Source organism: Chlorocebus sabaeus, chromosome 10 (genome assembly GCF_047675955.1).
Source record: "Chlorocebus sabaeus isolate Y175 chromosome 10, mChlSab1.0.hap1, whole genome shotgun sequence".
NCBI lineage: Eukaryota > Metazoa > Chordata > Mammalia > Primates > Cercopithecidae > Chlorocebus > Chlorocebus sabaeus.
Window position 1 is genome coordinate 116,608,915 of NC_132913.1, and position 27,503 is coordinate 116,636,417.

Here is a 27,503-nt window from a genome sequence, read left to right on the forward strand (position 1 = left end):
TTTTTCTTCTTTCTGCAACTGCAAACAAGGTACTTCATTTTGCCTTATCAAAATAAAGATAAACACTGCAAACAGAATTGAAACTGAGTGAGAAAATTTTTGACACTGTGGTAACTAAAATTATGAAAAAAATAAGAACTTAGCAAGTAAAATACCTACATAATGTATCAGAAATATCACCAACATAGGAGAGCCTAATTAAAATAATATTGCAGATTGTGCGAGTTGGTAGAATTGATTAGCTTTAAGGATTATCAGCGTGGGTTTTTGTTTCAACTTTCCAGGGAGATGTTGACAAGGCATTTGAGATTACATACCCAAGAATAATTCTCTTCTGAAAACTACATGATTGCAAAGAGAATGGACACAGCATGCTACCTCCACATTCCTAAAAGCCAGACAGGAACAGAAGAAGATACTTAAAATCAGTATTCGATAGGTGTCAGAAATGGGACAATGATACTGGGCTGACCTAAATGTTTACAAAGGAATTAAAAAGCAATTAGAAATGCAGAACCTTTCTTTCTACAAGGCAGGATACAATTCATAAGGTCAGTTGTGCTATGGTGAATGGCTGTGTCCCCTAGATAGAAGAGAAGCCAGAGTAAATATTATTTTTATGACTTGCAAGGGGCTGCTTCTCCATGGACACCCGAATACTAAAGAGTTACTTCTTAATCCTACTCTACATTGCATCATCCCAGGATGAATATGCAATGAACTGTTACTGGAAGTCTGCTTAGAAAATCAATAAAAACACATCCAGCATTTTTACTGACAGTTTTCAGTTTGTTCTATTTCTTTAATGGAAAATACCACATTCTGAAAAGGAGAGAAGAGATGAGTTCACAGCAGGAACTTTCCAATGGTCTTCCTCTGTTTGTTTTGGTGTCTTGTCCCAGCTGTTGGTTTTCCAGCAGAGAAGGTACCCTGCAGCACGGATGCCGGTTTCACCTCAGGTAAGTGTAGAGACACAGGGTTCTCTTCTGGCTACATGAAGGTTCAAATGTGTGAACTGGTTATACCCCATGAAGATGCCCATATGACAGCCGCCCCAGCTGGCATGCATCATACATTCTGTAACTCTCTCAGCGGTTCTCTTGAGTATGTATTTTAAAACTACAGCTCATGCAATGAGTTGAATGGATTGGGGAGATTGGAGGCAGAGAAGCAAGGTATTTTAAAACTACAGCTCTTGGCCAGCATCTCATTTTTTTTCAACCTCAGTGTCACTGCACTTTCAAAGAAACTTGATAGGAATGCTAAGTCAATAAATGTGCCTTCAATCCCATTCATTACGTTAATTAAATTGAGAGTAATAATTTGAAAACAAAAGTGAGTTCCGTGAGGGCAAAGACAGAATCTATTTTTTCCCTACCACTGATTGCATCATGTCCTTGAGATATATTTGTCAACCATTAAATATGCTTACAGAGAAAAAAAACTCCAAAACTACATCTTAAAAGACTTAGAGAGCTTCAGAAGTCTGTGCAAAGTGAGGCAGTTCAAAGAAAAGTGTGATAATACTTCAAAAAGGAGATAAATGTGAAATTACCTTTTAGGGGAAGAACATTAATGTGTTTCTTACGTGTCAATATAAGTTTTGCAAATATAAATTTGAAGTTATTTCAAGAATCTTGAGCTCAAAATAAAACAAACAAAACGAAAAACTCAAGCTAACTTAGAGACAGAGTTATCCCTATCCCTGAGTGTTTTCTACAGGATAAAATACAAAGAACGAAATGGATGAGACGTGAGGCAGTGGATGAGAAACAGAATAGAATTGATGGAAATGGGCATGTGTGTGGCTGAGTTACTTAAAGTTGTATTATGCATTTTTAAAGTAGAAGTGAGCACACAAAATTAGGATTGGTAAATTATGTCCCACACAGTGACTTGAATTCATAAAAAAACAAACAAACAAACAAACAAAAAACCAAAAGCATCTTGACCAATATAAAACATCAGTATATCTCAGCGCTCACTTGTGGCAATACATGAAAGCATCACTGAATACCTATTATGTGCTAGACACAAGGTTAGGTGTTTTCACATATAACCTCATGTGTATATTTCAGTGTCATTATCAACTCCATTTAACAGAGGAAAAACTCAGTATCAGAAAAGTAAACTGACTTATCCAGTTCCTCAGTCTAAGGGATACCACCATGGCTTGAATCCAAAATTTTCTGAATCTAAGTTTAGGGTGCTTTCCACCCAGCTATGATACAGGAGTTCGAAACTGTACACTACATTAAATCAAATGGTCTCAGCTAGCAAGTTTATTATGTAAGTGCCATGACGTGATTACTTCTCATGAGAATTCTAGCAAATATAATTTGATAAACCAATTGCAAAATCTGTTGAATGACATTTTTACCTCACCTTGTGATATCCCCCAAAAGTGAACATTCTTTCACTCAATAAATAATTACAGAGCACAGACCACGTGCCAGCATGCTAGGTGCTAGGGATACGACAGGGAACAGAGTCCCTGGTCCTATAGAGCTTGTGTGGATGGGGACGATGCAGAGGTAAAAACAACACTTACAATCAGTTTCTCAGGTCCTGTTTTTCCCATCAGTCCACTTTTATTTATGTATTTATATTTGATTATTAATTGACAAATAATTATATATATTTATGGGGTACACAATGATGTTGTTATATATATTTATATTCTGCAATGATTAAATCAAGCTTATTCACAAATCCATCACCAAGCTACATATTTTTGTTGGCGAAAATATTTAAAGTTTACTTTTTTAGCCATTTTGAAATACACAGTGAATTATTTATTATAGTCGCCATTCTGTGCAATAGATCACTAAAGCTTATTCTTCTTGTTTAACTAAAACGTGGTGCCCTTTGATGAACATCTCGCCATTCCCTGTCTCCCTTCTCAAGCCTCTAATAACTCCCATTCTACTCTCTAATTCTATGAGATTAACTCTTTTCGATTCTACATATGGATGACATCATACAGTATTTGTCTTTCTATGCCTGGCTTATAGCACCGCACATAATGTTCTTCAGATTCATCCATGTTGCTGCAAATGACTGGACTGCTTTCTTCTTAAAGGCTGAATAGTATTCCATTGTGCATATATAACACATTCTCTTTATCCATTCATCTGATGATGGACAAGTAGGTTAGCTCTGTATCTTGACTATTGTGAATAATGCTGCAATGAGTATGAGATCACAGATATCTATTTAGCATACTGATTCCAACTCCTCTGGTTCTATACCAAGTAGAGGGATTTCTGGATCATATGGTCATTCTAACATTAGCCTTCTGAGGCACCTCCATACAGTCTTCCATAATAGCTATATTAATTTATATTCCCACCAACCGTGTACAAGATTTCCCTTTTCTCCATACCCTCGCCAGCACTTCTTATCATTTATCTTTTTTTAAATAGCCATTTTACCAGGTTATATCTCACTGTGGTTTTAATATGCATTTCCCTGATGATTAGTGATGAGTGATAACTCATCTGTTGGCCATTTGTATGTTTTCTTTAGAGAAATATCTATTTAAGTCACTTGTCCATTTTTTGATTAGGTAATTTGTTTCTTATTATTGGGTTGTTTGAATTCTTTATAAATTTTGGATTATAGCCTCTTGTCTGATATATGGTTTGCAAATATTTTCTTCCAGTCTGTGGGTTGCCACTTCATTCTACTGATTGTTTCCCTAGATGTGCCGAGGCCATATTGATGCAATCATATTTATTTTTTGCTTTTATTGCCTCTGTTTTTAGGGTCATATCCAAGAAATCTTTGCCCAGACAAATGTCATAGAACTTTTCCTTTATGCTTTCTTATAGTAGTTTTATAGTTTCAGGCCTTTCTCTTAAGTCTTTAATCAATATTGAATTAATTTTTGTATATGATGTGCAATAAGGGTCCAATTTCATTCTTCTGCATGTGGAGAACCAGTTTTCCCAAGAGCATTTATTGAAAAGATTGCCTTTCTCCATTGTGTGTTCTTGGCATCTTCATCAAAAAACAAAAAAAACAAAAAAAAAAAAAACAAAAAAAACTGACTCTAAATTGGTGGGTTAATTTCTAGGATGTTTATTTTGTTCCACTAGCCAATGTATCTCTTTTTATGCCAGTACCATGCTGTTTTGATTACTACAACTTTGTAATAGATTCTGAAGTCAGATAGTGTGATGTATCCAGTTTTGTTCTTTTTGCTCAAGATTGCTTTGGCTATTTGGGGTGTTTTATGGTTCCATATGAATTTTAGGATTATATTTTCTATTTCCTTGAAAAAAATGACATTAGAATTCGGACAGAAATTGTATTGACTCTGTAGATCACTTTGGGTAGTATGGAGATTTTAATAATATTAATTGTTCCAATTCATAAACACAAGAGACCTTTGTGTTCATGTTGTTCACAATTTCTTTCATCAGTGTTTTATAGTTTTCAGTACACAGATCTTTCATCTCTTTGGTTAAATTTACTCCGGTTTGTGTGTTTTTTTTTTTTTGGGACACATATTGTGAATAGGATTGATTTCTTAATATCTTTTTCAGCCAGCTCACTACTAAAGAAACACTATTGATTTTTGTGTGCTATTTTTGTATCCTGAAACTTTACTGAATTAATTTATCAGTTGTAACAGGTTTTTTTGGTGGAATTGTCAGGGTTTTATACATATAAGATCATGTCATCAGAAAACAGAGGTAATTTCACTTCTTCCTTTCCTATTTCAATGTTTTAAATATATTTTTATCTAATTGTTCTAGTTAGAACTTTCAGTATTATGCTGAGTAAAAATGGTAGGAGTGGCCATCATTGTTTTATTCCTGATTTTAGAGAAAAAGCTTTCATATTTTCACTGTGGAATACGATGTTAACTGTGGGTGTTTTGCGTATGGACTTTATTATGTTGAGGTACATTCCTTCTGTGGCTAATTTGTTGAGTTTGTACCATAAAAGGACGTTGCTTTTTGTCAAATGGTTTTTCTGCATCTACAAAGATGATCTTACGGCTTTTGTCCTTCATTTTGTTAATATGTTGTAAAACATTTATTGATTTGTGTATGTTGAACTGTCCTTGTATCCCAGGAATACAAAGGATAAATCCTGCTTGATCATGATTAACAATCCCTTTAATGCACTGTTGAATTCCATTTGCTACTATTTTGTTGAGGATTTTTGCCTCTGTTTTCATCAGGGATACTGATCCATTATTTACTATTCTTATAGGTCTTGTGTGATTTTGGTGATGATGATTAATGTTGGCTTCATTAAATGAGTATGAAAGTATTCCTTCTTCAGCGTTTTGGAAGAGGTTTAAAAATATTGGCATTAGTTCTTCAAATGTTTGGTAGAATTCAGCAGCAAAGTCGTCTGGTCCTGGGCTTTCCTTTGATAGGAAATTTCTTTATTACTGATTCAGTCTCCTTACCTGTTATTTGTCTGTTCAGATGTTCTTTTTCTTCTTGAATCAATCTTGGTAGATTCTAGGAATATATTCTTTTCTTCTAGGTTATCCAATTTGTTGGTGAATAATTTGTTCCTAGTAGTATTTTATGATGCTTTGTATTTCAGTGGTATTTGTTGTAACATCTCCTCTTCTGTTTCTGATTTCATTTATTTGAGTATTCTCTCTTTTTTCTTAGTCTGGCTAAAGGTTTATTGATTTTGTTTACCTTTTGAAAGAACCAAACTTGTAGCTTCACTGACCTTTACTATTGTCTGTCTAGTATCTATTACATTTATTTCTGCTCTTATCTTCATTATTTCTGTCCTTCTATTGATTTTGGGCTTAGTTTGTTCTTCTTGTTCTAGTTCCCTGAAGTATAATGTTAGGTTGTTTATTTGAGATCATTTTTCTTTTTTGATGTAGGCATTTATTTCTATAAAATTTCCCTCTCAGAATTCTTTTGTTATTTCCCACATGTTTTGGTATGTCGTGTTTCCGATTTCATTTGTCTCAAGATATTTTTTAAATTTCTTTTTAACTTTCTTATTTGACCCATTGGTTACTAAGGAGCATGTTGTTCAATTTATTTGTATTTGGGAATTCTCCAAAATTCTTCCTGTTAATGATTTCTAGTTTCATTCCATTATGGTCCAAACAGTTACCTGATATTATTTTAATCTTCTTAAATTTGTTGAAACTTGTTTTGTGGCCTAACATATGATCTATCCAGGAGAATATTTCATGTGTGCTAGAGAAGAAAGTGTAATCTGCTGCTATTAAATGGAGTATTCTATAAATATCTGTTAGGTCCATTTGATCTAAAATGTTATTAAAATCCACTGTTTCCCTAATGATTTTCTGCCTGGACAATCTATCCATTGCTAAAAGTGGAGTGCTGAAGTCCCCTACTATTATTGTATTGCATTCTACAGCACCCTTTAGATGTATCAAAAATAACTTTATATATTTATGTGATTTGATGTTAGGTGCATATATATTTACAATTGTTATATATTCTTCAATTGATCCCTTTATCATAATATAATAACCTTCTTTGTCTCTTTTTAAAGCTTTTTTTGTTAGGTCCTATGTTAGGGGAAGCAATGAGTGCCCAGGGCCTCAGAGAGCTCCAGACTCAGACTCAGGAGATCAGAGAATCATCCTGGGGGAAAACATTCAAAGCTAAAGTCTAAAGAACTGAAAAGGGTAAGAGAAAATGTTGAGGCTGGAGAAGAAACATGAGTGTGTAAGTCACATGTAGAAACTTATACTTTACACTGCAATCCTAATTGTTCAGCCATTCCAGTGTTTCAAGAAGGAAAATAACATGCACAGATCTTTTATTTTCAGGAATATCCTTCTGAATGCAATGAGGTGAATGGATCAGGGAGATTGGAGGCAGAGAAGCAAGGTAAGAGGCTATTGCAGTAGTTACAGTGAAAGAGGATGATGGTACAAAATAGAAAGCCAGGAACAAAAGAAAGTGATGGGAAGTAAAACTGAGCAGGTTCATGACTGACTGAATAGGCCTGATCATGGTGGTGGGGATTTGACTGAGTGGGTAGTAGGGCCACTCACAGAAGAAAGAACCATTTAGGAAGAAAAATGATGAATTAAGTTTTGGATGAGATGAGTTTGTGTATCGGCCATAAAGTTTAGGAAAATGGTCTGAGCTGCATATAAATTATTGTTTTTCAAGAAAATTTTTGAACAGCAGTAAGCATTGAACTTTCTTTTGACTTCCTCAAAACATAAGTAATTTTCCCAAGGATTAATTCATTGAATTCATAAATTATCCAATTTTTGATCAAAAAATATCACACTAGAAGGCAAAAAAGCATATTTGTTTGTGTTTTTGAAGAGCCACACTGCAACTGCCCACTACTGTAATGACTTAAAATTATTTGAAGTGCAGCCATTTTCCCTTTGATAAAGAGAAGTTTGAGGAAGTCGTGGACCATGATCATACTGGAATCTTTAAACTAAAACCCTCGAGTAAAAGCATAATTAAGGAGAAATGAAACCTACTTGTCTCGGATGCTGATGCCAAAGACAGCCCATAAATGTAGACTATATAAAGCCAGCATAATGGAAAATATGCTGGAGTCATGGAATGGTATGGCAATTCCTTGCAGCGAACAGATGGTGGCTATGAAAACTGTGAAATTTAATGAGCCTGGAGTAGCCTTTTAAGTGAGGCAGGCTCAAGAGAGTGATAACCAGATGCCAATCACTGGCCCCACATTGATACTTTGCTTCTTACTTTAACAGCTTGCACAGATGAACAGCACATTCTCAAGGTGCTTGGCAAGAAAGACCTTGGCTGAATGGTAAGTACCCAGGACTTTCAGAAACTTTGCTTTCACTTTAAACTATTCATTTGAGTTCCTGAAGGAAACTCTTCTTTTGACTGCCAGCCAAAATCCAGGATTCTATAGCTGCCTTCCTTTGAGAAATACTATTATGTTCTTGCCTAGTTTTTAGGTGGGGCAGGAAAAAGGTTCCTTCTCCAAAGTAGAGTAGATATAACATACGTTATAAGCAATGCTAGTGACTATTTCTCCCACTGTTGTGACCAATTAGATCCTGCAGAAAGATTTAGTGAAAAGTAGAAACTGTTGGCTTCACTGTATGTTGGAAGTATTTGCTGTCATATGGAATATTAATTCCATTTATATTACAATTTCTTAAATGCTTCTCACTTTACACTCTCACATCAAAGTAAAGTACAAATACACCCACATGCACACACACACAGACACACACGAGCACATCAACTTTCAAATGTAAAGAATTAAAACCATAAGGGAGCTCGTTCAAAGTTTATTGAGGTCATTATTTCCTCTTAAGAAAAGTTTTTTCATTGTATTTTTTTAAACTAAAGCTACAAATGGGTCTTTCGTGACTTACAAAAAGAACAGCAAGGTTGAAATTCAGAGATTTATGTAAGGCATGAACCTGCGTGAAAAATGCAGCCAACTGCAGCTACCATCTTGACCACCGCATAGTCTATTGCAACACATTTTCGAAGGTTCTACTCCAGGGTCAAACGGATTTGCCAGTAGTGGATGAAAGTAATTTGTATGCTTGACAGTGAACTGTTGCTGTAAACGTATACCCCCAAGTAAAACATTTCATAAGTATGGAAATAGTGTAATTTATACTTCTTTATGTAATCCCAGGAAAGTCAGGTGATTCACCAACAACCTTTCTACTTCTAACACAATTGCTGTTGAAAGGCAACAAGCATACAGAACTATGTTTTAAGCCACAGGCACACACAAAAAAAGGAAAAAAACAAAAACAAAAACAAAAAACAAGCAAAAAAAAAAAAAAACCAACCAACCAAACAGAACTAAATTGTCAAAATGAGCACAATAGGAGCTGGCATACGGTAGAATCCAAGATTCTATCCATTCATTTACCTAATGCTTACTCTACACCAGGCACTGTTCTAGGTGATGAAAGCACAAAAACTAAACAGTCACTCTCTTCAAAGACCTCACAGTCTAGTCAGGAAGACAGATGACAGGCAATTCCAATACAAATTGCCAAATATGTGACAAGAGGGGCGGTATTTCAGTGGGATTAGAGGAGTCAAAGGAAGCCACTCAGAGGAGGTAACACATGTGTTGAAATTTGAAGGATGTGCAGGAGCTAGCCAAGAACTTAAAATAATCACTTTTTGAAAACCATTCTAATTTTTATATATGCAAAAACTGGGAATATAACAACAGCTTCCATATCCTGGATGAAGTCAGAGGCACCATGACTTCTTCATTATGCTGAGTTGTTTTTACAAAGTGTGATGATGCTTGGGCTGGATTTGAAAATACTCAGAATTTTCCACCCCTGATCCTCTGGTCCCTCAGAGACAGATGTTTAAAAAAAAGAGCAAGTTTCTATTTTGAGGACATAGCATATGCCTGCTGAAGACTCCGTTCTGGATATTAAGCTGTAATCCCCCTCCATTAAATAATCAAATGGCTAAGGTTTCATGACAGCAAGCCAGCAGGAAAATCACTGTGTTCATACCAAGTGTGATTTGGCCGATCCACTCATATGAGGTTCATTAATACCCACAAACCTCTCTATAGGTTTTTTCTAACTCCATAGGAACTGATTATAACCAAATTTTAAAATATATGTCATTATTATATTAGTCTGTTCTCACACTGCTATGAAAAAGTACTCAAGACTGGGTAATTTGTAAAGGAAGAGGTTTAATTGGTTCACAGTTCTGCAGAGATAGGGAGGCCTCAGGAAACTTACAAAAATGGCAGAAAGGAAAGCAAATATGTTCTTCTTCTCATTGGAGCAGGAAGGAGAAGTGCCGAGCAAAAAGGGAAAAAATCTCCTAATAAAACCATTAGCTCTCATGAGATCTCACTTACTATCATGAGAACAGCATGGGAGTAACTGCCCCCATGATTAAATTATCTCCACCTGGTCTTGCCCTTGACATGTGGGGCTTATCACAAGGTGAGATTTGGGTGGGGACACACAGCCAAACCATATTACTCTTAAATAATTCAATTTCTTAGTATAAAATCATTACAAGAATGATAGGCTTATGAAAAGCCTGAAAGGATTATATATGATGTGGCAGATACAGATAAGGAAGGGAGAGGATGGGGGGAATGTGAAGTTTATACTCAGATGTCCTTCTTATGTGAAATTGAGGCCACTGACTTCCCTCCATTGCAGCTTATACAATTCTCTTTACCCCCATAGCCCCACCAAAGGCCCCCAATGCCCATCCCTTTGGAGGATCGCCATGCTTTTCTAACTGGTCACTGGTCTCCCTGCCTCCTTTCATACCCCTCTGCCCTGCCCATTACCAATCTTCCATGAAGTCGCCATTGAGAGAGATCTAACATGCTTCCCCCCATAGGATGATGTCTATATTCCCCAGCATGGCAAATAAGACCTTCCTTAGCCCATCCATAGCCTGCATCCATCTTCCCTCCAAGATGTGACCTCACACAAGAAGCTCTGTGGTGCTCTCCCACCTGCTGGGCCCCACGGTGCTCTGTCCTGTCATCTTGGCCTCTGATCATGCTATGCCAGCTAATGGAGCAGCCTTGCGCATTGTGTGCAATGGGGCAGGGCGAGGTCTCTCTATTCATCCTTTAGAGCAAAAGTCAGTTCCAAAGCTTTCCTTGAAATCTCCAAGGGGTCTCCGTTCTCTATGCTCATGTAACTTCCAGGGCCACAGTCTGCCCTTGTCTGCACTCAGTACCTTCTATGGACAGTCTCTATCTAGCTGCTTTTCTCTCATATTTGACTGGAAAACTTGGATGCCAGGGTTTGGACTTCGGTCAGCTGTGAAGCTGCCAACTGCAATGAGCTCCATTTAACGAACAATTGTAGAACCAAACTACCCACTGCCCTGGCATTGAGAGGGGAGCTGTGCTCGAGGGGACTTCTGGGGTGGACTCAGTGTGACTCAGGGAGGCCTGGTGTGTTGGGAAAGTCTCCACAGTGCCAGATACTTGCTGGCTTTCAGGCTTCTCTTTTACACTTGGCTTGTGAGGTTTGTCTCTACCTCCCACTTTTATTTATCAGGTTGTCTCTTGGCAAAACCCAAAATGTCTTACAAAAGTGGACTGTGCAGGTGTAATGAATACCGCAGTTTGTCTTCAACAAAAAAGGATTTCCTCTGGGAAACAAGCACACCTTATGAAAATTGACAAGTAATTCAATCAGGGTGTCAAGGTTCCTTTCCACTACGTTATTTTGTCAGTTACAGGTATTTGGATAGAGTGAGTACATTCATTGCCCTTCCATTTGCGGGGAAAGGTTAGTAGCAGAGCCTTCTGACTGCCTTGAGGTTAAAAGTGAGTTTGGAACTGAAGACTGTGCTAGTCCCCATGTTGTCAGCATGGAGCGGATGAGAGCAATTATGTTCCACAGACGCAGGAACTTCTTCTAATGGTGAAGCAGCTGACAGAGTTCAGATTGTAGAAAGCAAGGGTATCCAATTTTCTCCTCACAACCCTGTAGGTAAGAATGAGTGTCTGTTTTGTAGATGAAGAGAAACACACCCACAGAGGTTAAGTCACCTGCCCACAGAGGGTCCGCTATTTTTAGTAAAAACTGGCATTTCCAACCCAGGACCAACCACTGACCACTGGGTGTAAACACTTCCCACAATGTGGTGCAGGCAGTCCTTTGCCCAATCCCTCTCTCTCTCTCAGAGTGCCTACGAATTCTGCCCTGCGGCCCAGTGTCTTCTGTCCTTTCTCTCTTTAAGGAAGAATATCTTTCTTTTCTTAACCATCTCTACCTCCAGTCTGAAGAAGAGTTTTTAAAATTTTATCTCTCCTCAATAATAATAATAATCAAAATTTCTTTCCTTTCTTTAATGAGGTTTTTTTCTTTGTGTGAGATGAGGGAGCAAGTAGGGTCAATGATTATCAGGTCAATTTGTAATAAACTCAGCTGAGGACATTAAAAAATATCACTCCCAAGGCTTAGTGAGTTTTAGGTTCCAAGATTTGAACCTTAGACAGTAAGGCAGAGAGACGCCAGGCACAGTGGAAGGTATGCCTGTTCTGTTGGTGTGAGGTTGACGGCTGGAGATGAGTCACAGGGCCAGAACTTACCATCTATGGGACTTCAGGCAATGGAGAAAACAGTCCTACCACACTGCAAGGACCACAGTTGATAAGCACAAAGCAAATACAACAAGAAGGTATTTGGTGGCTATTTCTCCAAGGCACAATGTATACATTTTAGACTTAGTTGAGCAATATTTAATAACTTAGCCAACATATATTGAGAAATACCCCATATGTTAAGGCTTCTGTTAGAGCAGCGGAGGAGAGGATACAGAATTCAGTAAGATGCTGGTTTTGTACTCTTGGGCGTCAACACCTGAATGGGAAAAGTAGGTACATGTACAAACAGGTGTAATCCAATCAGCCTGTATGACAAGCTAGCAGAGAAGTGCTAAGCACTAAGATATCATTACCTCTTTATCAAAGAAACACTATTTTCCTTTAAATGTGTACTTTCTTAAAAAGTCCTCTATTATTCAAATTGACTTTTCAAGACCCACATTTCACACACAAGCACAAATCAACAGGTTGACAAAACAAGTCAAGAGGGGGAAGAAAATAGAAGACAGAAAGCATTTATATCTGAACATCTGCATAGTATTTTACTTTTAGAAGCATTTATTGGTCACCTGCTAGGAGTCAGACCAGTGCTTGCTTTGAAGAAAACAAGCCAAAGAAGCCAGCCCTGCTCTCAGTTAGATAGGATTTGCTGGAGACCACAATATGCAGAGAGCTTTAGATATGCACGATAATCTTTTCTAAATATGTGAGAGCTGAAAACAGGAAATGCAAGGATGACTGTTCCCATAAAGTAGTTCGTAAAAATTGTATAGTAGGTTTATATGAAGGGGGAGGCATTGAAGCCATGCTGCCTGGGCTCAAATCCTAAGTGGCCACTTACTAGTTATGTGACATTAAGACTGCTACTGAATCTTTCTTTGCCTTAGTTTCAGCATTGAAAATGGGACAATAAGAATCCCTGTATCAATGGCTGTTGAGGGGATTAAATGAGATAACCCATGTAAAGGGCTCAATATGATTCATAGAGGAAGTAAGAAATTGCTTATTATTTTTCTTCTGACAATATTTAGAACATACAAACAACACACAAGATGTAGCTAAGAAGCTCGGATCATAAACTCATATCCAGTAATTTTGTGGCCCCTCTGAAGGAAGAAGATGGACGTCCACCCAAAATTTGGTTCCAGTGTTGAGAATGACAATGCCTCCCTGCACCCTCATACCAAGAAGGCATGAACATGTTTATGATTCCCATAATGAGGCCTTCTGGGGGAGCAGGGCAGACATCAAAGGCAGGTACAGAAGTGGCTTGAGAGAGCAAGACAAGGAACCTAGGCTGGAGTTTTAAAATAATGATTAGAGGGTGGGATGAGGATGAGAATTCCCTGTGTGGCTTTCCACTGGCACGAGGGAGAAACTACCACGGCTTTCTTACCAGCTTACCCAGATGTGGGCAGAAGACTTAAAAGTTATGAATATCAAACATCGAGAACCGGTGTCAGATTCTTCATTACCAGTATCTACAAACCTCCTAAAACAATCCAACTGCAGCTCACTAGTACATGCTTCACATGTTTTCATTTTTAGAAATCTACCTATATATTTAGACTATATCCCATAAAGGAAAGTACATGTGTATATTAATATTTAATTTTTTGGTTCTTTTTTAAGCAAATAAACGTTACTTGATACTGACGAAGAGTAGAATATTATGTTCTTTCAATGTATTTTCACTATAATTTTAGGAAAAAAAGTCAGACCAGAGACATCGTTGAGTTGAAAAGTTTCATCCATGAGCTTCCAGAGGGTCTGACTCTAAACGGACTCTAAGAGAAGTTACGACTCCCCCCGCCACAGTCCGTGGTATCACCTCATACTCCTCAAAGTAACATAACGTTTAAGTAATTTTACCACACTTGCTTCAAGCAAGAGAATTTTTCTTTGTCCAGGTGTTGTTGAGGTCGTTGCTAATGCCTTTGGTGTGGTTACTGTTGAATATTCTCAGAGCGCTTGCTAAGCATCAAGCACTCTGTTAAGGACTCTGCGTGCATTATGTCATTTCATAACAATCTTATGAGGTAGATACTGTTATTATCCCATTTTACAAATGGGGGAAACAAAACAGATGGCGCCCAGCTGGCCAGTCCATGACATCTTCAATATATAAGTAACAATGCTCTGTTTTATCATCTTTCTGCCACACATGGATTCGTGCATGTGAAGTTCTATTTGGTGTAATTAAAACTCCAGGATAAAATTTTAACTCTACCTTTGAAATAATATAGTTAGAAGAGAATAATCTCTTGAGGAAAGCCCACTGTAAAAGATAAGCTTCAGCATTTCCTAGTTTATCATCATAACCATGTTTTTGAAACCACTGAAATCTATGACATAAAAGATGTTATGGTGAAAAATAAACAGTGACTCATTCTATCTGTATTGGCTCTTTTGAAATAGAAATCTTTGTTTTATTTCTAAACATATTTTCTCATAGAATGGAAATCATTTTCTGTGCCATCCTTATAAAAGAAATTTAAGTAACAGACATAATATAGAAATTTTCTTATTTTATATTCTCAATGGCCCTGTATCATTCTACAGTTTTGAGTACCCATGGGATCATATACAAATCTGTAAAACAATGAATATGTTCTCCTCTTGTCAGCAAAATTTGCATTTTCAAAGGAACACTATGATATAGTCCATCAATCTGAACCAAATAAGATAATTCACTGTTTCAATATGAACCAGACATTTTTCTAGACTCCTAAAATAATAATAAACAATAATCAACTAAGAGAAAATAATGAATAATTAGTTGGCAATAGGAGTTTTAAAATATCTAACAAATTTTGTTATCATAATGTCAATATCAGGAGGTATGTTAACTGTATAAAACTATAGGCCAGGCGTGGTGGCTCAGGCCTGTAATCCCAGCACTTTGGGAGGCTGAGACAGGTGAATCAGAAGGCCCGGAGTTCGAGACCAGCCTGTCCAATATGGTGAAATCCCGTCTCTAGTGAAATATACAAAAATTAGTTGGGCATAGTGGTGTGTGCCTGTAGTCCCAGTTACTAAGGAGGCTGAGGCAGGAGAATCGTTTGAACCAAGGAGGTGGAGGTTGCAGTGAGCTAAGATCTCACCACAGCACTCCAGCCTAAGCAACAGAGACTCCATCTCAAAAAAATAATAATAATAAATAAAAAATAAAAAAATAGTTTGTCCAAATCTAGTGGTAGATTTTTATTTTCAGTGATGGTTTTAGCTGTGGCTTTCCTTTAAAGTTGCTGTATTAAAAACATGTATTGTTATGTATTTGGCAGTTGTGCTTTGCTGTTTTCAAAGCCAAGGTACTCATCGAATTTGATATAGGCTTTACATGCCCCCATGAACACCCAGAAAGGAGTTTAATCAGCGGGAAAGATCATAACAGGGTGCAAAAAGATCTTCTGAGAAAATAAGAACTTCTAGAAGGTGTTAGAGTGCTTGTGAAATTGGAAGCCAAGCTTGAAAACAATCTCTCCATCACCCCAGTGTTGCAAGATGAACAAACCTACTCTAACTAAGGTGATTACAAACTGTAGGGCTTAAAATGAGGTTATCCTCACAAACTGGGTAATTGCTGCCATTTTTAAGCTAGGGTTTGACCAACTAGCTACAGGTAATCGCTTGAAAGACAATTTATTGTGAAAACTAAGCTTTACCAAAAAATGAGAGGAGCATTAAGGTGTGGTTGCATGAATTGCCAGGCTCTATGCTTCTGGAGGAGTTGGGAGAAAACATCTCTTCTCACATAATCAATACTCTCCTGTCTTCAACAGAACTAACCCTATCCCCCATGTATTTTGGGGGATTTACAAGGTAGGTTAGCAGGTAAATATTCAGTAGGAAGTACAGACATCACAGAGTACAACAGAACTATAATTTCTTTTTAAAGAAATAATTACTTTTTAAATAAATCAGTAAACATTATGACAGATCCAAACAAACCTTTATTGAATTTAACTAAAATTAAGTTAATACAACTTGCCCCAAGTTGATGAATACATTTTTATCATTTAGGGCAATTATGAAGAAAGTCAGGGCATTTAGGTTCTCAAAGATTTTGGCTACTGGGAATAGACCTGAAACAAAATAAGTTTCTATTAAAATGAACTTTACTTTCTTATTTTAGAGGCTGCAAAATGGTCCAGGGAAATCAGTATGTATAAATACACATAAACAATGTCATTTCCACACAATTGTGAGAAATGGTATGCTTTCCCATCCTGGGGCCATACTTACCTCCCTGCATCATCCAAATTAAATGTATTCTTGTAAAACTCCCTCAAAATAGAAATCATTAAAGCATAAATCATCGGCTTACAGACTGACAACCTGTCAGATTTACATTTAGGTTTTACAGGGCTCGTAAAATGGCAAGTCAGATGGTAAACCTGTTTATGAAGACAGCACAAGAAGCTTCAACAAATGCCACAATCTGTTCCGTTAATGATGTTTAAGATATTTGATTTCTGTCAACAGATACCCACTCCTCTAGCTTTTCTGGGAAAGAGAACTGTCCCCAAAAATCCAGAGCAAAATATGCTTCAAGAAATAAACATTACTTAAAAAAATGATAATAACAAAAGAAAGATGCAGCCGCAACAATAAGATGGATTTAAAATGGAGACAAACAGAAATGAGGAAAAGAGAAGAGAGAGAAGGAAGGAAGAATGAGTCAACTAAAGCAACATCAAAATACATAGGGGATTTTAGTAATGATTTTAAATGTAGTATTCTTAATTAGTAAAACTAATATACACTTATGCAAGGAAATAATGATCTTAGGAGATGATAATACTTTTATTCATTAAATAAAATCTCATGATTCTTCATAATTCTTCAGTTAGGTGTGCCTAAATAAATCCTAAGTGTTAAAAGACACTGGTCTATATTTAAGTAGTTAAGGTAGAATTGAGTTAATTAGCCTAGTCTAAAATACGTCTCAAATATCAAATAGATTTCAGAAATATAATTTCAATCATAAACTACATAAATAAATTATGACAGAATACTTTATGTCCTTTAAATGATCAACGACCTATAAACTGATGGCAAAATATATTTCAGATTTCAAGGTGATTTGAGCTTACTATTGAGAAAATTTTTAAAAAGTGGGGACAAAACTAGTTCAACCAATATTATATATTTTTTCTCTCCATGTAACTAAAAGTGTAGAATTTGTAGTTACGTAATATACAGGGCTCCTTGACTTACAATGGGGTTGTGTTTCTATCAACCCACCATAAGGTGAAAAATATCATTAAGTAAAAAAATGCATTTAACACACTTAACCTACCAAACATCATAACCTAGCCTACCATAAATGTGCTCAGAACACCTGTATTTTTAAAATTAGTTCTTTGTCCACACAGTGGGCAAAAGAATCTAACATAAAGCCTATTTTATAAATAAAGTATTGAATATTTCATGTACGAGAATCATAATACATAATGCTACCCCAGGAAAAGGTCAAAATTCAAAATTCAAAGTATGTATTTCTACTGAATGCTTATCACTTCTGCATCATGTTAAAGTAAAAAAATCATAAGTCAAACCATTGTAAGTTGAGGACCATCTGTATATGCATTGAGAGATTTTATCTACATTAGTATTCTAATAAAATATACTGGTATGCATAATTTTTAGTCACTTTCATATTTTTCACAAAAGCCTGGCGCATCTGTCATGCCCACCACATATCAGTGAACACTGACTGACTACTTTTATAGAAAAAAAAAACAAACCAAGACAAACAAAACAAAAAACTCCACAACTTTATATGTTTGGATTTTAAAGTAAACTCCATAAACTCAGTGAAACTCTAAAAAGTGACTTGAATCATGTTTGCAATCAAGATAGCCACATAACCATGCAAATGTACAAATGAGGGGGACTAAATGCTGCTCTACACAGAGCAAGGTCACAAACACAACAATCACAGGGAAATCAGTCACCATCTGCCACACTTTCTCTGATGTTTTCCTCCATTCATTGTCAATTAAGCTGGGTCCCCAACTCTCACTAAAGATTAATCTAACTGCTATGCTCTTCCTTTCTTCCTGAGAAGTACTGTAAGGATACTGGTCTCACACTTGTGCCTTCTCTCCTTGGTATCTTGCTGTGTTCCAATACCACTGGTCCTTTCCTCTTTGTTTTTAAATCAGAATCTCTTCTTTAGGGTCGTGGCTGGATCTTCACACCACCTTACTACTGCTTCCACTCACCACTTTGTCTCTTACTTTCCTTTCCCTGATTCACTTCCAGAAGCAGCAGGATACACTGGTTGTCTATGCCATACTACTTATCAAAAGGTGGTCTACAGACTACCTATGATTCAGAATCAGAAGGAAAAATTGGTTAAAAGTGTTAATTCATTAGTCCATACCAGACCTTCTGGATTAAAGTTTCCTGGGGTAGGGCCAAGGAATCTATATTTTTAACAAGTTTTCAAGATGATTCTTAAGTAAATTTTGAGAACCTCTGGTCTCTTTCCTCAACACCCAATCTCTTCCTAATCTTACAGTTGTGCTGTCTATTCCAGAATCCTCTGAATCTTCTCCCCAGTCCTCAATCACTTCCCCACTGTCAAATTCCAAGACAATTTTGCATTTATGGACCATCCTGCTGCCCTTTGTGAAACTCTTTTTTGTTCTTTTTTTTTTTTTTTTTTTTTACTTTTTTTTAAAAATTATACTTTAAGTTCTGGTGCAGAACATGCAGTTTTGTTACACAGGTATACATGTGCCATGGTGGTTTGCTGCACCTATCAACTCATCATCTACATTAGGTATTTCTCCTAATGATATCCCTCCCATTGCCTCCCACCCCTCCAACAGGCCCCGGTGTGTGATGTTTCCCTCCCTGTGCCCGTATGTTCTCATTGGTCAACTCTCACTTATGAGTGAGAACATGTGGTGTTTGCTTTCCTGTTCCTATATTAGTTTGCTGAGAATGATGGCTTCCAGCTTCATCCATGTCCCTGCAAAGGACATGAACTCACTCTCTTTTATGGCTGCATAGTATATTCCATGGTATATATGTGCCACATTTTCTTTAACCAGCCTAACATTGATGGGCATTTGGGTTGGTTCCAAGTCTTTGCTATTGTGAATAGTACTGCAATAAACATACGTGTGCATGTGTCTTTATAATAGAATGATATATAACCCTTTGGGTATACAACCAGTAATGGGATTGCTGAGTCGAATGGTATTTCTACTTCTAGATTCTCGAAGAATCACCACACTGTCTTCCACAATGGTTGAACTAATTTACACTCTCATCAACAGTGTAAAAGCATTGCTATTTCTCCACATCCTCTCCAGCATCTGTTGTTTCCTGACTTTTTTAATGATTGCCATTCTAACTGGCGTGAGATGGTATCTCATTGTGGTTTTGATTTGCATGTCTCTAATGACCAGTGATGATGAGTTCTTTTTCATGTCTGTTGGCTGCATGTCTTCTTTTGAAAAGTGTCTGTTCATATCCTTTGCCAACTTTTTGATGGGGTTGTATTTTTCATGCAAATTTAAGTTCCTGGTAGGTTCTGGATATTAGCCCTTTGTCAGATGGACAGATTGCAAAAATCTTCTCCAACTCTGTAGGTTGCCTGTTCACTCTGATGATAGTTTCTTTTGCTGTGCAGAAACTCTGTAGTTTAATTAGATTCCATTAGTCAATTTTGGCTTGTGTTGCAATTGCTTTTGATGTTTTAGTTATGAAGTCTTTGCCCAGGCCTATGTCCTAAATGGTATTGCCTAGGTTTTCTTCAAGGGTTTTTATGGTTTTAGGTCTTACATTTACATCTTTAATCCATCTTGAGTTAATTTTTGTACAAGGTGTAAGGAAGGGGTCCAGTTTCAGTTTTCTGCATATGGCTAGCCAGTTTCCAAAACACCATGTATTAAATAGGTAATCATTTCCCCATTGCTTGTTTTTGTAAGGTTTGTCAAAGATCAGATGGTTGTGGATGTGCAGTGTTATTTCTGAGGTCTCTGTTCTGTTCCATTGGTCTATATATCTGTTTTGGTACCAGTACCATGCCATTTTGGCTACTGTAGCCTTATAGTATAGTTTGAAGTCAGGTAGCGTGATGCCTCCAGCTTTGTTCTTTTTGCTTAGGATTGTCCTATACAGGCTCTTTTTTGGTTTCATGTGAAATTTAAAACAGTTTTTTCTAATTCCGTGAAGAAAGTCAATGGCAGCTTGATGGGAATAGCATTGAATCTATAAATTATTTTGGGCAGTATGACCATTTCCATGATATTGATTCTTCCTATCCATGAATATGAATGAGCATGAGCATGGAAAGTTTTTCCATTTGTTTGTGTCCTCTCTTATGTCCTTAAGCAGTGATTTGTAGTTCTCCTTGAAGAGGTCCTTCACATCCCTTGTAAGTTGTATTCCTAGGTATTTTATTCTCTTTGTAGCAATTCTGAATGGGAGTTTGCTCATGATTTGGCTCTCTGTTTGTCTATTATTGGTGTATAGGAAAGTTTGTGATTTTTGCACATTGATTTTGTATCCTGAGGCTTTGCTGAAGTTGCCTAACAGCTTAAGGAGCTTTTCAGCTGAGACAATGGGGTTTTCTAAATATACAATCATGTCATCTGCAAACAGAGATAATGTGACTTCCTCTCTTCCTATTTGAATACCCTTTGTTTCTCTCTCTTGCCTGATTGCCCTGGCCAGAACTTCCAAAGCTATGTTGAATAGGAGTAGTGAGACAGAGTATCCTCGTCTTGTGCCAGTTTTCAAAGGGAATGCTTCCAGCTTTGCCCCTTCAGTATGATATTAGCTGTGGGTTTGTCATAAACAGCTCTTATTATTTTGAGATATGTTCCATCGATGCCTAGTTTATTGAGTGTTTTTAGCATGAAGTGGGGTTGAATTTTATCGAAGGCCTTTCTGCATCTATTGAGATAATCATGTGGTTTTTATCATTGGTTCTATTTATGTGATGGAATACATTTATTGATTTGCTTTCTTGTTTTTGTTTCACAGATGACATCATCTTCATCTTACTTCCCACTGTCTCAGAACATTCTCTCCTGTTCTGCCATATTTCCTACTTGCCTTCCCACTGTGAGTGTTCTCTGTGGCTGAATCCTGCTTTTTCTTCATCATCTTGCATATTTCTTTGTCATATCAAAGTTCCTTCTCAAATAATTCATCATCTCATGACTTTTAAGATGTTTGCACTGTTTATTCACAAATGTAGATCTCTAATGCATATATCCCTCTCCTTTAGGTCCCAGCCCTGGATCCCAGATGATATATCTAACACTTACTTTCCCTTGTTATTAGGTGTATCCTCCTATTTTCTATGTCCAAAATATATATTAATCCTGTGATGATTAATTGTGTGTGTTAGCTTGAATGGGCTAAAGGATGCCCAGATTGTGCTAAAACACTATTTCTGGGTATATTCATGATGGTGTTTCCAGAAGACACTAGCATTTGAATTTGTGGTCTTTGTAAAATAGATTTCTCACTGCAATGTGGATGGACATCATATAATCGATTGGGGGTCTAAAGAGAACAAAGAGGAAGAGAAATGGCAAATTTGCTTTCTGCTCGAGCTAGGACACCCAATCTTCTCCTGTCCATGGACATTAGCCTAGTTCTTGGGTCTTCAGACTTTGACCTGGATGTACACCATTGGCTCCCCTGGCTCTAAGACCTTTGGAATTATACTGAAACTATATCATTGGTTTTCCAGCAGAGAGCACATCTGGAGACTTTCTAGCCTCCATAATCACATGAGCCAATTCCTCATAATAAATCTCTATCTATATAGTTAGTTAGCTAGCTAGCTATCCTGTTAATTCACTTCTCTGGAGAATTCTCATACAAATCTTTTTCTTCCTCAAATTAGATGCTTCTCTGTTGTAACCAAGAAATATACATATGCAACTCTAGGAAAATTCTCTGATGAATTCCTCTAAGCAGTATTCCTGAGTGCTTACTAGATACAGAGTACCACGCTGAGTGCAACCAGTTACCCAAAGAGCCTTAGAGTTTGCCTTTGAAGTCTAATGTTAGAGATACATTGTAGATTCAACATTAAGATAACAGATAGTGGTACATATTCTAAGATCATTACAAATGCCATGATTTTTAGAGGCAAAATAGATCTAGATTCAATCACATGGTTGCTATTTACATAATATTAAATGTGGTGATACTGAACCTAAGTTTTTATTGGGAGGTGAAACTTGAAAATTCATCCTGTTGGCTGGTTGTCAAATTAGATATGTATAGCATCCAGGTTATAATAAATTTTTACTCTAGCTCCTCAGCTGCTTCTCAAAGAAAAAAAAAATTTTCAGACAATAATGAGGAAAATGGAAAAGAATGCTGAAGTAAGTGTAGTTTAGATAAAATTGTTTTATAACATTGCTTAAGCAAAACAAGTGATGCTATGTTTCCAAAGTAGAACAGTGCATAATATCAAGTGCCTGTGGAAACAACAATTTAAAATAAAAAGGGAGGAAATACATTGAAAAAAAATCAAAAAGTAGGTTATTTAAAAGACCTACTTCTCTTTTTGTCAAGTTATTATAAACCAGAAACCAAAGCAAATTTACTCATCAAAGACCAGGATGAGCATGAGTCTAAGTGGGGGGGAAGAGGACTGGCCAGGAAATTGTATTTTAACTCTAAAAAAGCCTCTTTGGGACATCCTTTGTTTGCCATGACTGCTATATGGTTTGTTTTATTCAAAATATTTATACATTGTGTCTACTTATCCTAATTCAACAGGACTTCAAAGACTTGAAGATATTTTTATTTTTTAATTTAAAAATAATATATCTATTAAATCATTTTGCAGTTTGTCAAGAATATATCCTCTGAGGAATCAAAGATGGGAAATCTCTAAAAAGGTTTGAGTTCCTTTCCTTAAGCTGCTATACTAGCTGTCTTCCTATCCTCTCTAGTTCCATTTTGGTTTCTATAATTTGTTTCCCCAGTTCTCCATTGAGGCATGAGCCACTATTAAGTGTCTATGGCACTCAAGACGTGCCAGGGAAGTAAAGTACTACATGTTCTTTTCTGTCCTGTAATTTCAAGAATTGGGTTTTTAGCATCTCAAGTTGTTCCATTAGAGGAGATAAATAGTGGCATAGAAAGATGTAAGATGAGACCAATCTTTCTCTGTGTTCTGTCAAGCATCAGTTAAATCCAAAGTTAAAAGAGCAGAGCCTGGGACCAAGGGGCTGAATCTATCCAGTAATTATTGTGCCCCCACTGTACTATAGGAAAAAGGAGATGTTTAAGCAGAAACAATCTCAGGTATCTGGAGGAGGGCAGTGAGGTTGAAGCCATAGCAGGGGAGGAAGGAGATGGGCATGGAGCACTAGCATGGAAGCTGTGAAGTGGGCCCAAGAGGGAGGCTCGCCTAGGACTCTGCTGGTCAGAGGCAGCAAGACAGCTGCAGTCCAGCAACAGGGGAGGGGAGAGGTGAGGTGGGGCCTCTCCTGCCTCCCGGTCCTCCAGTCCACCCGCCCAAGGCATGACCTGTGAGCACCTCAGCGGCTGCCTGGCCAGGAGGAGACAAGGGTAAAACTTGTCTTCCATGGTTCATGTGAAAGAATCAACAAACAAAAATATAATACAAATCTCCTCAGGTTCCTTCTTTGAAACTTATGGCTGTTCACTGTGTTCTGGACAAAGTTCAAGGCACTTGAGGCTTTTTGTAATCCGGCTTCTACCTACCTTTATAGCCTCATTTTCACCCCAATACTGAGGGCCTAACCAATCAGGTACCTTTCCCTGAGTCAACACACCCTTCCACACCTCTGTGCTTGTGAGCATCCTGCATTCTCTCCTGGGCATGGCTCTCCAACACCCATCCTAGCTTCCTGACTAACTTTGTGAATGACCCCTCACACTAAGACACAGACCACATGTCACCTCCTCCAAGATACTTACCCTAGCCTTTTCCTACCCGCCTAGGTGGAATTAGGTGCTCTAAATTCTGTACTCGACCCTCATATATACACCAATTAGAGTTCAGATCACAGGATAATTTAATGTATGTCTTTCTCTAGGAACCCAGGATTTCCTCAAGGGCAGAAGTCACATCCTATTCATCTTGCATCTTTCAGTCATTAGCACAGTGCAGGAACACAGTAGTGACTCAATAAATATTTACTAAATAAACTGTTGTTAACTTTGTCCAAATTAAAATGCAGTCACATATGTTTAAAACAAACAAAAAAACCTCTAACAAAGAGAGTTAGGGAAGGCCATGAGAGAGTTCTCATGCACGAATGCCTGATAACAAGAACTATCATAAAAGACTCAGTAGAAAACACAGCGTCACACAAAAGCCATCTCAACCTTAAACAAAACACTTCTGCGAGGACATTTTTCCCAGTACCTTCCTGTCCAGCCTCAAACTGGAGCCACCCTTGTTACTGCTGGATGCTAGTAGCCAAGGATAATTATCTCAAACAATAACGTAATCCTTCTCATTTTTTCTCTAAAAGCCTTTGCTTTCCTTCACCTCCCTGAATACATACATAGTTTACTAGTTTACTATGTTACACATATTCGCATTGCAATGCCTACCCCTGAATAAATATCATTTTCTTTTAGAGAGCCTCTCCTTCTTTACTATTTAGGTTTACACTGTTGATACATACATTCAAATAAATTTAACCATCGTTTTCTGAAAACTTATCACACAGCAGACCTCGACTAGATCCCAAAGTTATCAAGGTAGTTAACACATGATTACTATGCTTAAGAAGCTTGGAGTCTTGCAGGGAAGACCAAATATGTAAAGACATAATTATAGTACAACATAGAATGTACAGTGCTTAGGTACATAGTAGGTTCAAAAATAAGACTCGAGAGAAAAATATTGAGATGGAACCTGTCTGTAGCAGAAGCTTTAATGAAGGGAGAAATAAATTTGGCCAGGATGCTTCAAGCTGATTTAGCAGCCAGCAGAGAGCCATTGAAGGGCTTGGGAGAGGAACGGTATGCTGATGCAGATGGCATTTTAGAAGAACCATTTGGCAGCAGCATGATGAAACCACTGGAGCAAAGAGAAGGTGCAATATGAGATGCCCTAAGCTTCCTTGTTCTGAATTACAAAATATGACTTTCTACTTTATAAAGCTGCTTTAGTTCCTTCCATTAAAGGTGTTTATGTCAGCAAGGGAAGCCAAGATGCATGCCACAAAGAGTTAAATGCTGGACAAACAAAAGGTAATAGTACTTACAGAATATGATGCATGTTACCATTTACTGGGAAGTACAGCTAAAAGCAGAAGAATTTGCCAAATAGCTCAGAAAAGTACCATAGAATTCTCAAAGTCAGGGGAGTTCAATAAGAGCAAACTGTATCATGAAGCATTCTCAGTCTAGTTCTTCCAGCTGGCTTTTCAGAGAAACTGTTTAATCTCAACAACACTTAAGTCAAGTGAGTGAAACACAAATTATAACCTTAACCTAACAGAAAATGTGCATAAAACCTCAGTATTCTTTAATATGTCTCAAAATTATATTTTCAAGCCCAGAGCTGCCACAGAGTCAAGATCAGGTATTCTTGAGATGAGACCATGACACTCGGAGTAACTGCTCAAGTTTATCAATGATTCAGAGCCTCCTTCAGACTCTGGAAGAGGACGAGGCTCCAACATGGACTATGATGCCAAAAAGAAGATATAATGTTGCATGGAGAAAGGCATACCACCACCAGTGAGTTAAAAACAAACAAACATGCCTGTATCATAAATCTGGTATTTATTCTCTCCCACCTTCTGTGATAAGCAGAATTCTAATTCTAAGGTGGACTCACTGACCTTTACCCCATGGTGTAACTCCACTGATTATGTTATATCACATAGTGAAAGAGAGTTACCAGTGTCATTAAGGTTACTAATCAGTTGACCTTAAGAAAAGGAGATTACGCAAGTGGGCTTAATCATATGAGTTCTGTTGGTAAAAAGAGAAAATTTTCTCTTGCTGTAACAAAGGGGGAAGCCAGAGAGATTGGAAGTGTGAAAAGGACTCCAACACCATTGCTGGTTTGAGGATGGATGGAATCATGTGAAAAGGGATGCAGGTGGCCTTTAGAGCAGAGAGTGGCTCCTGGCTAACAGCCAGTGAGGAAACAAAGATCTCAGTCCTACAACCACAAGAAACAACTGCCAAAGATTTGAATGATTTTGAAGCATATTCTTCTTCACATCTTCCAGAAGAGAATATAGCTCAGCCAACATCTTGATTTCAGATTTGTTAAGACCCTAAGCAGAAGACTCAGTAAAACCCACCAGAACTTCTGACCTATAGGACTGTGAGAGAGTCAATGAGTATCGTTTTAAGCTGGAAAAGTTTGCATTGATTTGTTATAGTGGCAATAGGAAATGGAGGTACCTCCAAAAACTTATTAAGTTGATGCCCATACATTGACAGACATAAAGGTCTGAAAACTAAATAAATACTTCCATCCTAATGTGATTTCATAAAGCAGGGGAACTGTACATTAAAGAAAACTATAAGGAAAAGAAAAGCACATTGAAGAATGATGAATTTGGGAAAGGCACCCAAGAGATTGTAGGAACAATCCTTTCCCTGCTGTTCAGAGAACCCATTTCTTTCCATGGCCCAACTGAACACCTTATTTTCCTGTAACATAAATACTATAACTCTATCTATTCAGTTGATCTTTCATTCATTCAATTCAATATGTACTGGAGTGGCTAATGTATACCAAGTAATGGACTGCCCAGCACACCCAAGCCAAGAATGCAAGGGCAGAAAAAACTACTTGGCTATGCTACAATTCATTGCTACCCATGACAGGCAAAACATTAAAAAAATTCTTTTTAAGATCCAATGTTACCAGCAAATAGGATGTTAAATTAGGGAAAAGGAGCCTCTGCCCAAATGTTGAATCAATGTTGGCCATAAACACTAGTATGATACTAAAGAACTTGAGGCAAGAGAAAAATATCTGTTATCTGAGAAATAAGTGAAAAGGATGATATCAGCAAACAAACATTTGATTCAGAACCACCTCTTCAGTTAAGCAGTAAAAATATATGGATGTCTTCTCATTCTGTAGTGAGTGTCAGAAATAATTCCATTATGAAAATATCTCTTGGTTTGATGAGAGTGAAATTGACCCAGGGAAGCTCTTGGGACTCAAGGGTTACCTGTTCAGAGCTAACATGTTTATTCCAAGTACAACCTTGGCAAGCTGTCAAAGGCAATTCAGATTATAACACCCTTGGTCACGTGCAAGAGCTCAAAACAGCCAAAGTCACAAGAGAGCTGCCACAGGGGCAACCTCGTGACAGAAAGATGTAAAGGTTGACTGAATATTGAAGAAGCAGCTAAGGAGTTCAATGGCTGCCAGATTTTTACATTCTTTGCATTACTTTAACCAGACAGTGAAGTTCAGTAACCTA

General features: G+C 37.3%; 1 protein-coding gene and 1 long non-coding RNA gene across 2 annotated transcripts in view; one reads left to right on the forward strand and one right to left on the reverse strand.

The window, feature by feature from the left end:
• Window positions 1-27,503, reverse strand: part of PID1 (phosphotyrosine interaction domain containing 1) — a 253,765-nt gene that overhangs the window by 33,357 nt on the left and 192,905 nt on the right. The gene's annotated exons all lie outside the window — the stretch shown is intronic.
• Window positions 852-25,702, forward strand: LOC119625282 (uncharacterized). The gene is made up of 6 exons (XR_005241411.2): window positions 852-959; window positions 6,517-6,652; window positions 6,797-6,857; window positions 7,718-7,776; window positions 22,910-22,961; window positions 25,603-25,702. It is a non-coding gene; the product is annotated as an uncharacterized lncRNA (long non-coding RNA).